The 13,902-nt window shown below is 38.3% G+C and overlaps 1 long non-coding RNA gene across 1 annotated transcript; it reads right to left on the bottom strand.

Annotated features, from left to right (window-relative positions):
- Positions 1-12,736: 12,736 nt before the first annotated feature.
- Positions 12,737-13,902, bottom strand: LOC145588190 (uncharacterized). Its single transcript, XR_014101553.1, has 2 exons — positions 13,674-13,902; positions 12,737-13,354 (listed from the first exon to the last, which is right to left on the bottom strand). It is a non-coding gene; the product is annotated as an uncharacterized LOC145588190 (long non-coding RNA).

Here is a 13,902-nt window from a genome sequence, read left to right as displayed (position 1 = left end):
AAATTTTAACCCCAACCTCAACTTGATTGGATGGTTGAAATCAGTTTCAGCATTGAAAATAGGACTGTTGTCCACCTCCTCATCAGATCCATGTATGTTGTCTGGGTCCTCTGAATCATATTCCTTCTCATCTGCTAGATTCAACCCCTCCTCAAGGTCTTGAGCAACATTAGCTGAACTCCTTGTATCTCTTTTAGGAGCTAAGCTTTCTTGTAGTGACTGGTTGATTCCTTCAAGCACTAGGCGAAAATACAAGTTGGCCACCGGTTCAAAACCCCCCTATGCCACCGGTTTTGAACCGGTGGTCAGTTGGGGGGTGGCAAATCCTAGAACAAAAGGCCACCGGTTCAAAACCGGTGGCAAAAATAATAATTGCCACCGGTTAACCGGTGGCAATAACACTGCACACATTTTTGTTTTTTTTTGTATTCACTATAAATGCCACCGGTTAACCGGTGGCAATGTACAGGTATTATTATTTTTTTTTTGTTTTTTACCCTTAAAATATCGAACAATTAAAGCAAAATAAAAATAACAACATCAACATATAAATAAAAAAATATCATTCAGTATAATCGAAAATTTACAATATATATCAAAAAAAAAAATATTACAATATTGATTTACAATATATATCAATATAATTGAACAGTTACAACATATAAATCAAAAAAAAAAAATACAATATAAATCAAAAACAAAATTACAACTTCAAAATTAAAAAAACCCCATACAACATCTAAATCAATATTCTTGCATCTTGATTCTTTGATTTAAGATGTAAATCAATATACCTGCATCAATTAAAACAAAAAAATAAATCGACTAAATTAAATAAGCTGCGAAATGAATGAATCGACTATGCATGTACCCTTAAGCTGCGAAAATAAATGAATCGACTATGCATGTACTCATAAACTGATTAAAATCAGTTATAAAACCCACAAAAATAAATGCAAAAACCCAGAATTTTCGTTAAAAACCCAAAAATTGATTTTCAACAACTCGACAAAAATGAAAAAAAAATAAAAAAAATAAAAAAAACCAAACAAACCCAGAAGGAGATCGAATTAAACCCAGAAGGAGATCGTATTAAAATCGATTAAAACTCAGAAAATTACAAAATCGATTAAAATCGAATTAAACTCGGAAATTAAACTTTAACCTCGAATAACTAAACCCACCCACCACCACCACCATAACCACGAATTCCATCAAAAATGACAAAAAAACTTAATAAAAGTAAGAAAATAAAGAGAAATTACCTCGAATTCAACCAAAAACCCCCAAAATTAACTTAAATTTGGGTTATAAAGGTCAAAATCGACCATGAAAACTCTAGATCTAGAGTTTTCATGGTGGAATTTGACCCGAAACCCTCAAATTTGGTGCTGTTGCGGCGACATTTGGTGCTCTTGTGGCGAAGTTAAGTGGTAGCGGCGGCGGTTGGTGGTCAAAAGATCGAGGTGAAGCGGAGGAAGGAGGGGACGAAAGAAGAGAGAATGAAGGAGGAGCGAGATTAGAGGAAATGAATGAAGGAGGAGCGAGATTTGAGAGGTTTAAGGAATGAATTGGAAGAGGAGTAAGATCAGAGAAGGAGGAGAGGGGAGAGAGGAGAGAGAAAGAGAAGGATGAAGGAGAAGAGAAAGAGAATGAGATTGAGGAGAGAGAAAGAGAATGAGAATTGAACGGCTGCTGATGGGTTAAGTTGTAGGGTTTGGGGTTTATAATAAAGGATTGATTTTGCTTCAAAAAAAAAAAGCCGGTTTTTTTAATATTAGTAAGCCACCGGTTTGAACCGGTGGCAATAATATTTTTTCCACGGGTTCGGTTTGAACCGGTGGCAATAATATCCCCGCCCATTTTTCCCCTGTTTTTTGCCACCGGTTCTTAAAAATCGGTGGCTATTGAGCGGTGCCTTTTTACTTTTTTCTACTAGTGAAGTATGTCTGATTTCAACCCCTCAGCAAATAAATCTTCATCTATTTGCTCTTCAATGTCTTCTTCTTGTAAGGGAGCATCTGATTCACTCCTTTCCTCATCTTCTGATGTAATCACAAAGCCAGCATCCACATCACTCTTGTTCTTTCTCTTAGCCTTTCTCTTTTTCTTTTCCTTACTCTTTCTTTTACTTGAGTCAGGGTTGGCTGTTGCATTCACCTCATTTTTTGACACAAGTGTTTCCTTCCCCTTTTTTGAACCAACTGGTGAAGCTTCAGCCTTCTTTTCACCATGTGTCACAGCTTCTCCATACTTCTCTCTTGGTGTTGAAGCTATTGCTTCTACATCTCCTGCCTCTAAACAACTCAAGTACTCCTTCTCTGTAATTACTACTGCACTAAGGTCATCAGTAGGAGTGCTTGTTGATGCAGAAGAGGTGCATCGTTTTACTGCTCTCCTAATTGGAATTTTTGGCCTTAATTCATGTTTAGGAACCTTACACTTAGAGTTTGTTGAAGCTGAACCCTTTTTTGTTTGGACAGCCTGGGTCAAGGGGTGTATAGGAGGGTTTTTTGGGGGAGGTATCTCTTCTGATGACAAGGCACTCCTATTTACATTACCATCTTCACCACTACCTACCAATATTGATGAATTAGATTCCATGGGCCCCACTTTTAACTTTTCCCACTTATCAACTTCAAAACAACATACAAACTGACCATATCTACTTTATCTAAGGTCCTTAAAACCTCTTCCACATCACTTTCATCAGTCATCACTTTCCTACATGTGTCAAAATTCTCCCCAAACCTCCTATACCATATCTTATACTCCCCATACTTCACTTTAAACTTATCCATCACAAACTGATGTAAGAAATTCATGTTGAATTTTTTTGTACTCACATCACCTTCTAACAGAATACTCCCTCCACTCCAATACACTACATTATTCCTACTTTCAAAATTTCCCCCATACATCATTCGCATAGAAATAAAGGGAGGCACTTTTACTTCTACAACACTGCCGAATTCAATACAAATTATCAACGCCAAAGCAAAAAGCACTTACTTAATGCATGTGCTAAATTATTATAGAAATTACTTCAATTACCAAATATATAAATTACATAGTAAAACTGAATAATTAAATAATTACATCAATTAAATACAAAATTAGGTTTACCAACCTCGATCCAATTATTCGTGGAACTGTAAATTTCTTGTTTTTTGGTCCTCCACCAACAGTTGTCCCTTTCGTATCCTCCATTGGATGCGACTTTAGGTCGGATTTCATTAATTGCAAAGAACAGTATTGCAGAGAAGCTTAAGCGCTCCAATTTACAGACATGGATTTCTGAGTTTAAGTTTAATTGAAGAAGATGATGAAGGTCAAAGGGTCAATTGAGAGAGAGGGAGGGAGAATGGGGGTCTTTGGGTTAACTGGGGTTAGGAGGGGGTAAAAAGAATTTTAATTTTCTTTTTTTTATTTTGGCTGGTTAAAGCCCTTAACCATGGTCAGACATGGGTTAAAGGGATATAATGACGTTATAAATGGGTTTAATGGGGGGTTTGGTCGTAATCGCAACATCTTAAAATTATTTGCGGTAGTAATTCACAACTTTATTAATTTGCGGTAGTAATTTACAAAGTGGTATTAATTTGCGGTAGTAATTGGCAAATTTTCCTTATTATTATTATTATTATTATTATTATTATTATTATTATTATTATTATTATTATTATTATATCTCAAAAACAAAAGTCATACAACCTACAATAAACTAGTGGGAAGCCGAGATACAATCTGGGCCCCCACTCCTCTAGCTATAGCAAAGCCTACCCTAGTGAAGATATAAGCTGCAACACGAGCCCCAATGTCTTGCGTTGTCGAGAACCTCTGAACCCGCTTCAGCAACGCAACAGCCTCCTTCTCTAATTCCCCAAGCGAAGAAAAGGAGAAGGGAATGAAACCATATCCAATCGCCCGACAACAAGCTTCATACTTTACCCGTTTCCGCTGAGCCGCATTAGCCACCACCCGTCCAGGAACAAAGTTAGATAGCCCTGTCTGAGTCAAAGGAGAAGACCATGTGAAGTCGACACATACATCACGACCACGATCCCATGAATAAAGTAACACATCGGCAGGTCTAAGGGCCCCGTCATTTTCTCCAGACAACCCTATGTCAACCTCCTTTCTTGCTGAAATCCCAGATCTGTAGCAAATGTCAACAAGTGTATCCCGAACAACATTATGCCGATGTTTAATACCTACAATACCAGCACATGACACCGCGTGGTCGCCAAAAATATCTCCAGTAAAAACCCGAGAACAAGTAGAGCACGGCGTCGAGACAGAGAACAATGGAACGCCCATCCGGTAACACAACACACATCGGTATGTCTTTGCGTTCATCGTCTGACCCAACCCAGAAATAGGAACTGCCCGAAGCCAAGCAGAGGTGTGATCTCCCTGCTGCGATTTCCACAATGCCGACTGACGAGGAGACAAAGAAAAGGCAGATTCTTCAGAAGCGGTAACCTTTGTGAAATATATATCTGCCAATTTCTTCATGAGTTTAGGGGCAGCGACTTCACAAGGATTACCTAAAATGTCAGAACCCACCGTTCCATTAAATAGACTCAACGCATCCTCAAAGGCTTGACCAAGACCAACAATACCAGTACGACACAGAAGCTTTGTTTGCAACCCAGCAGACTGCAACCAAGAAGCAAGAAAAGCATAATGACGAACATCACCTGCGGAATAAACACCAAGCCCTCCAAATGCAAAAGGCAAGGTGGCAAGCCGCCACTGCCAATCACCAAACCCGGGCCCCGAAGCAGTAACAATACGCTCCAAGGACGATCGAAGAGCCTCGTCAAATACGCGCTAAGCCGCCTCAAAAGTGCTAGGAGGACAAGTACGCAAGACAAAGTAGAGCTTAGAAACTCCAGTACATGCCCTAAGCAACAACAACTCACACTGAGGATCATTAAGCTTAGCAACCTTATCCATTAGCGCAATAGTCTTGGTCACCCTTTGCATCACAAGCTCACCACCAAAACCAGGATCAGAACTAGCGGGACCCCCAAGCAACTTAACACCATGTAAAGGTCGAGCAATATTAGGGGGAAAGACACCCACAAGCCTGCTTCGAGGGTCCTCTGTAGGCCAGAAAACTTTAGTTTTTTCAACATTAAGATGTAACCCAAAATGAGGCCCCTCCTCCATAATCAACTGCGGAACCTCCCCCACTACCAAAGTGTCCCCAATAATAGTGCCGTCATCCAAATACCACGCCTTAAGACACACCTCAAAAGAATCTCTAATTTTACAAATAAGGGGTTGTAAAACCAAAGCAAAAAGCAGAGGACCAAGGGGATCACCCTGCTGCACCCCCTGAGATGACCATAAGGTATGGTCTCCATAATACAATATGGCTGGATTAGAGTAGCAAAATTCAACCCATCGTGAAATGCCCGGACAACGACGACGAACTTCACGCAACATGACCGCACGATCAACTAGATTGAAGGCATTTTAAAAATCCACCAACAACATAGAAAGGCCAACATCAGAACCACAAGCCTCAATCATCCGATTCACAGCATGAAGAATAGCCTCACCACCTGAAGAAACCCCAACACCAAATTGAAGACCATCAAAGTAACTTCCCAAAGACTGGCCAACCATAACATCACCGACCTTTGAAACTAGACGTCGCCAAACAGTACCCACAGCTATAGGACGAATACCACCACCGGGCTTGACAAGAGGTGTAAGAGGAGCACTAGCAATATACTGTCCTAATTCCAGAGGACATCTTCCTGCTAGAAAGAGATTAACCACTCGGTAATAGAGTCAACCAACTCATCTGAGATTGCAACAGCAGCACCACTCAAGCACTCCATAAGGTGCTGAGCACGAAAACCATCCCTGCCACATGATGTTCCACGCGGAAAACTCTTAATCCGATCTAAAACAACTACAGAAGTCGTAACTAGATGAAGGTGGTCAATAGGTATATCAGGCAAGGATGGAGCCGGAGTAGAAGGGTGCTTTAACTGTAAATCCGCAAAAGTGGCCTCATTATAGGGAGCAACGCCTGAAGAGGAAAGAACCCGGACTGCAGCAGTGTAATGGCCATCGCAAATCTTCCTACGACACTGCTTGACATTACGCTCTTCCAAATCAAGGTCCTCATCATCAACCACTGACAAAGTAGGAGAATCCTGATATGTCCATTTTATATAGTGTTTTACCCCCGTCCCTTGGTCATAATTGGTAGTGTTTTTGGCTCTTTAGAGCTACTTTTATTACTAATTGGTGTTTTTCTAGTGTTTTCGTAGTCTTGGTTGAGTTTTGCAGGAAATTTGCACTTTTAGAGCATTTTCCCGGGTTTTCATGGAGCGACTACGAGCATTCGAGGAGCACGACCGTCTTTGAAGCCCAAGGCCGGTTAGAGTTATCAAGCCGGTGATTAAGGGCTCGATGTAGGAGAAGTCGAGGCATTGGACCAAGTTTTAAAGCCCCAAAGAGGAAATCCAAATTGGGCTAAAGAATTGAAGCCCGATCATTAGTCCAAAGAAGTGCCCAAGAGCCTCGCCCGATCAGGTAGCCCTCGCCCGGAGGCACGCCTGACCGCGCGCCCGACCGGGCGCCCGAGAGAAGTCTCATGAAGCAAAAAGGCGCGCCCGATCGGGCGCGTGTTTTTTGAAGGAAGTTTATTAAGCGTCAGATTTAATTTGCTTTAGCTTAGGATTCGTAACTTAGTATAAATAGACTTTTGTTAAGCTAGTTTTGGTTGTCTTGGATCATTGTGTGAGACGATTGTCCTTAGACCATCTCTTTTCTCCCTTACCTTTTCTCTCTCTCTACAACTCTTGGTTTATTCCATACTCTATCTCCTTTACTTTGGTAACTATTTCTCTCTCTTACTTTAATCTCTTTCTTCTATTATGCTTTATTCAATTGCTTTGTTTAGTTTAGTTTTAATTATGTCTGAGTAGTTTCTTTCTAGGGTTTATGGGGATCCATAATTAATATGAAGGGATAATTTGTTATTGTTGGTTATTGATATTGCATGATAATTTCTCATTGAATTGTTTTAACGCTTTACAACTGAATCATGAATCGTGCAGATGTGATCACTTGTAAAAGTATAACAATATTGAATTGATGAATCGAGCAGATGTTAATTTGATATTAAAGGCTATTTTCAATAGGAACTTAGATCTAGTAAATTGCGAGAGCCTGTTAGATCTATGTTGATTAATAAATTGCGAGAGCCTGTTAATCATGTTATTTGTGCAATATTAATTATTGATTGTTATGTTTTATCCTGGAATATTAATTATTGGTGAACCTATGCCCTAGGTCTTTTATTCATTGATTTTCTCTATTTTTATTCTTCCCTACTTTTACTCTTAGTAGCTTAGCATTCCTTTGATTACAAATTTGGTTACTTTAATAATTTAGATTATATTAATTAATTAGGAATAGGAAGACCAGTTTCCCTGTGGATTCGACCCTACTTCCCTATCTACTTTAGTTAGAGGACTTAGGTATTACTTTTGATTAGGGGATACGACTTTACCCTGTCAAATCCTCTGCCAAAGTTTCCCTCACAAGCTGCAAACTACCACCCGGAGCACCCCAAGAACAAATAGCACGGGAGATACTCTCTTCTTGATGCCGACGTTTTACCGAAGACCGAGACTCGCGACTACTCCGCGGGCGAAAGGTTTTAAGGGTGCAAAGAGGTAAGACCAACAAAGAGACCCAATTAGAAACGTCATCCGGCTTAGAGATCACCTTATCAAGAGCACCTTTCAGAACCCGAGAAAACCCCAAACGACACTTGGGAAGGATAGACTTCACTGTACGAAACCCCTTACTGAACAAACTATCAAGGAGAGCCACATCAAAGCCACCGCTATGATCTTGCACCAAACCATCCACATGACCAATCGGAGCAGGAGACGAAGGAGCTTGCGGCTTGGTGAAATTATGAAGCACAAAACGAATAATACCATCTCCTTCATCAGGGGGTGACACATCCTCACCCCTACGATGATGACACTTAGAACGAAGCGTATGTGTTTTGTAGCAAACCCCACATAACCAAATCCCCATACGCGTAAAAGTAACTTCTGCCGCAGTATAAACAACCAAATTAGAAGTAAGAGAATGTCGGGTGATATCTCGCGCACCAATACAACAATGACGATCACTAAGATGCTTGATTAGGGAATTTTTAGTAAGACCATTGCCACTTCCATCTTGACAACCACTAAGACCCACAAATGGGAAATGAAACTTAACCCGGGTAGCCTGACCAACCCGCCGGAATACTGCCGTGGAAGCCTGACCAACCTAGCCCTAATCACCCCTAAACGAGAGAATTTTTTTTTTATATTATTATTATTATTCAAAAACAAAAGTCATACAACCTACAATAATTTAATGGATAGCCGAGATACAATCTGGGCCCCACTCCTCTAGCTATAGCGAACCCGATCCTGTTGAAGATGTGAGCAGCTGCACGAGCACCAATATCCCGAGTCTTAGCGAACGCCTGAACCAATATGCATAAATAGTACCACTGAGGATTCAATGGTACCATATAAACTTTCAGTGGAACAATCAACATGTGGTTCCCCATCACGTGATACAATCCGACCAAAAAATAGGTGGGGTCCACCTACAGACCTCTCTTCCTATCTCTCTCCTCTTTTCTCTCTCTATCATGTCTTTTAATAATATTTTAATCAATGTTATGCATTTACAAATGCCTAACTTTCCTCCCTTTAAAATTCCTCTTTATGTTATGGGCATTGGCAGTGTCTCAATTTGTACAATAAGTACATACACTTCAACAAATGTTGGAGAAAAAGAAAAACAAAACAAAAACTATGATAAATAATGGATAAACCGCACTCACACAATTTGAAGATACCCAGTTTAGGCCAGTCCTAACCATGAATGGCTAAATTAGTAAATTCCACCAAAGAGCTTCCCATGGGAATGGCTATTTTCCAATTGCCTCAAAGCTCAAAAAGAATGAACAAATAGCAAATATTGTTTTTGCCACTACATCACTCCCTCTGCTCTATGAGAAGTCGCTAGAGAAGTAAAAAAAAATCCCATAGTGAAATCGGAATTTGAATAATAATAATAATCACTAGGACACATTGCATAGCCATTGACAAGAGAGCGTCAAGGAAAATGGATGAAGAGACACATTGCAGTATTGTTTTGGCCAAAATCTGCTCGCTAGATTCGACCAGGTTCTATAGGACAACAACTAGATTAAAAGTATGCAAATGATAGTGTAGGTTAAATGAATGAGGGTAAATAACCTACGAAAGATGAACAAAGGGGAAAGGGAAGAAGAGACACAAGATGATGACGCAGAAAACCCCAGGAATAAGGGTAAAAACTGCCGGTGGCGTTGAGTCCACCAATCTACTAGCTTGAGAATGAATTACAGGTACAGTACATGTTGTTTTGTGACTAAGAATGAATCTGTAATTTAGTACTAATTGCTAATGACTATGAAATATGATGTCTAGGGCTCGTATCTTGTATTTTTACAATGGTCTTCCCTCCTATTTATAATAGGGGAGTCTTTTGAAGTCTTGTAACAACTTCTTTGATGATTCCTTGAAAGTAGGAGTTAGCTGTTATGTTTAGCTTCGAGATTCATGCCATGTTCTCTTTGTGCTTATCCATTGCCTTTTGACTTGTTCTTTGCTACTGGTTAGTTGGAGAATAGTGGGAGTGTCCTCCATGAAAATAAGAGAAATAGTTTGACTCCTTGATTTGGTCTTCAACGAATGTAGACTTATTTATGGTGCAGATACATTTAACATTTTCAATTGACTTATTCCTTGTTGGAAATATCTCCTCCTTGATTGTAGGAAAGCTTATAACAACTTTGACTTCTTTCAAACTTGAATTCTCTTAGAATATTCCTTGGAAATATCTTTGTTTGATTTCGTTTAATACATGGAACCAGGTAGCTGATCACGTAACAAACTATGACCTGTAATCTAGCAACCTGTGACCTGCGATCTAGCAACCTGCAGAAATTTGAACCTGTAGTAAAAATTTAGGCACAACAAGTACCTGAACTAATATGTGCATTCGGAAATCAGGAGATGAAGAGACACATTGCATAGCCATTGACAAGAGAGCATCAAGGAAAATGGATCAACTATTTCTTTTTGTCTATCCTCCGTCCCTAGAAATTTCAACTGCATTGGTAGCTATGCATGAGTGTACTTTTATAGTTTTATACATGTGGAATCACCGACGCATAGCAAAATTAAAAGAAGGAAAAACATGTATATGTGCAAACCTGTTGAGATTAAAAAGAAAAGATGTACATTCATATTCAACTAAACCCACTTTTTTTTTTTTAATTATGGAAAATTTGTTAAAAATTAGTCAACGTTTAGTCGATTTTCTCAAAATAAGTTCAGCTTTCGATCAACTCAAAATAAGCTTTCGAATAAGAAAACTGACTAAGGGTCTGTTTTGATTTACTAAACTGAGCTGAACTGAACTGAACTGAAATTAAGCTGAAGAGAACAGACCCTAAAGGTTGTTCTTGATAAATTATTAATCTATTTTATATTTCCCAAAAAAGCATCTATGACAACTTTATAGTCTACCCTAATAATTAATTTTTTACAAGTTTTTATTTTTTTATTTTATTTTATTTTAACCATTGATAATCATGTTGAGTATATTACTCTACAGTTTATATACAGCATAATAAAATTTTTTAACTACTTACAGTTTGAATAACCAAGTATTAAAATCCAAGCTTAGTCAGGCACTAAGTAGTAACATAAAAACTATGAAGTTGGGCATGTTCGATAAATCATGAACTAGACCAGAAACAGAACGATGGAATAAACAGTATGATAATATAGATAAATGTCTTGTAGAAGGTTTGAGATAGCCACCGAAGTGTTTTTAATCCCATACAGATATCAACAGCCAAAGTACAGGAAATATCAGAAATTTTTTTAGAACATAAGCATCTGAAGGTTATTGCATACCCAACCAAACGATATTTAAACCCTTTTTCAATGAAAGAGGCATCTGTTGGACGTTTTCCACTCAAGACCTCCAGATTCCAGAACGAGAACACCAAAGCTATAAACATCAGTACGTCTTCTCATCAGTAGCCCTCCCACTTTGCATATACTCTATTGGACAAAGCGTAAATTTAGTTGATTAAAAACTCTAATAGCATTAAAGTTCACTGCTAGTAGAATTCAAACATAATTTTCAATGTACTGCTAGGAAGAAGCTCAGACATATAGTCATTACGGAGTACTAAATACTACACTACTTAGCATATTACAGAGCCACAAAAGTTATTACTATTTTCGAAAGGCATACAATCGTTTCAGTTCCCCGCATATTTATCACCACACTAAACTCCAGATATAAACCAGGATTTTAATATCAACCAAGAAAAACCAAAAATTTAGGGGTTGTTTGGTCATCAAATCCACAAAAGGAAGAGGCTTAAATTCTTGATGATGCAATAAAACCAAACATAGAGTTGCCAACCACAGCCTTTGGCTCCTTCTCTAATTATATAATTAACCCTCTAACAGTATCCTGAGGTGAATTTGCTGATTCATTAACACTAGTCAGAAGCATGCAAAACAACTTGGGTATCAATTTAATAGTCAGCTATGTTATGACCACATAAAGCATCATTAAATTATACTGCTAATGATCAGCTCAATCAGATATCACCAATCTTTGTATGATACAAAGAAAATCCTTAGGCAGCTTGTACTGGTAGACTTGTATATTTGATTATTTGTAATGCAGGTCTTTAGAAATCAACAATATGTATGAATAAGAAGGGATAAAGGAAGGGTAGGTAAAGTGTGGGATACATTTTCCCTTATTTGGATATGACATAGGGCAAGAGAAGGGAAAAAAATAGAGGGATCCATTTTCCTTCTCCAATTAAGAGAACCAAATCTTTCTATTGTTGGAGAGATTTAGAAGGAAAAATGAAAAGTCACTCTTTCCTCTTTTGTCCTTCATTCATCTCCCTTTCACTTCAGTATTGTTATTTTAGATAGAGTGTAAGTCTCAATATGTAATGAATACTGCAAAGATATTCCATCATATCTATTGGATGCAAAACATAACATAAGAGCCATGAAATCACACCTTATGGGCCCTTACCACTGCACACCCCACTTCCTCTATCAAAGCATAATCTAATCTTTCCCACCCCCTCCATTGAGCACCTGAACACCTCCCCGGCTGAATTCCCAAAGACCCCTATTGTGGGGAGTTTACAAAAAAAAGTTAAAAATAAATTACAAGCGGGGATTGGATGCCTAATCCTCTGGCTTTGAGTAAGCATTGCTATAATTCAGCTGAATTGTTAGCGAAATTTTACAATGCAAAAGAATTCTTGGGCATGATCCATCACAATAATAGGAAAACATAAAAATGATAGACAAGACCATGATAGATACTCCTAATGGATCTTGCATTATACAGTGGCAAATAGGTGGATCTGATTTGGTCTTGTGGTCAAATAAAAAGTCAGAAACCCAATAATTTCAAACTCCCCACTGGTTCCTCAACTAATCAAACATCACTTAATTCTCAATAACAAAAGATATCCAAGAAAAAAGTAACCTACGAGCTGTAGTCAATTGGCACATCCTGCCATCAAAGTAAGATCACCACGAACCTGTTTAGCTTTCATTACCATAGAGATTTTGTAGAATTGTTGTTTAATAACATTTGGAATAACACCACCAGACTGGAGAGCTAGTGAGCTACCATATCATTTTAACATTTAGTAAGTAGGATTAGTAAATTAGTATAACAACACAGTCTACTACTGCTTCTGAAACACCCACACCAAAGCATTTTCAGAAACAAAGTTCCAACCCAAAGATCTTATAAAAAAAATAAGAAGCAGAAACAACTAGTGATAGATGTAATTCTAGTTAGATATCATGTCACGACAAGCCTTCACATGAACATTTTCAGCATCAGAAAATTCTCATCAAAGGTGGTGGAAATTGGCAAAATAAAATGATTAAATCTTGCAAAAAAATTATTTATGATGTCTAAGTTGGATTAGTGTCCCAGGATTACCCACCAGGAGCAAGATAACCAAATGTTCCAGTGACAGTTGTCGTAATATGGGATTCCTCATCCTCCAACAACTTACCCAGAACAAGATCAGAAAATGGGCCGCAAATTTTGCATCAAGCAATACGTTGCTTGACTAAATATCCCGATGAATTGTGTGAGGGAGCAATCATGGTGCAGGTAGGCCAGGCCTTTGCTGCCCCTAAAATTACACTCAGGTGCACATCCCAGTCCAGCAGATCAGACTTCTCTGCACATCCATCATCACCATCACAGGAAGTACAATTAGACAACTTACCGGGAAAAAAAAAAACCTAACTTCACATAGATCTAAACGAAAGAACATTGAAAAAAAAATACATTTTGTAAAATTTGTATAGAATTGGAGGTCTAATATTTAGACCAATTCTAACTTGAAAATACAGAAGGTACAGAGCATAAACAAAAGAAAGTAAAAGTTTAAGCTTATTTCAGACATGACCACATTGGACATGTCTCAATGCTAGTTTTAGGCATTATATAGAGTTAATTAAATTTGAGTGTTTTGAGTTAATGAAGACATTACTTACACATGAAATCCATTCCATTAATTTCCCTTCATATAATGGAGCTTTGGTTAGATTGTGGTCTTCCCGTATAAGACTTTTTCTATAGGATTATATCCGACTATCGCCCAATATTTATTCCGGACAAAATAATTTCCTCATTTTTTATAAGATTAATACCACCAAAAATACTCTACAGCCCCATTCCACAAATTTTTCCAACAACCTCCATATATAAAAGTCAAGTAGTTGA

Source organism: Chenopodium album, chromosome 17 (assembly GCF_948465745.1).
Source record: "Chenopodium album chromosome 17, dcCheAlbu1.1, whole genome shotgun sequence".
NCBI classification, from domain to species: domain Eukaryota; kingdom Viridiplantae; phylum Streptophyta; class Magnoliopsida; order Caryophyllales; family Amaranthaceae; genus Chenopodium; species Chenopodium album.
Note: the sequence above shows the minus strand (reverse complement) of the source record. Positions and strands in the feature narration are given on the sequence as shown.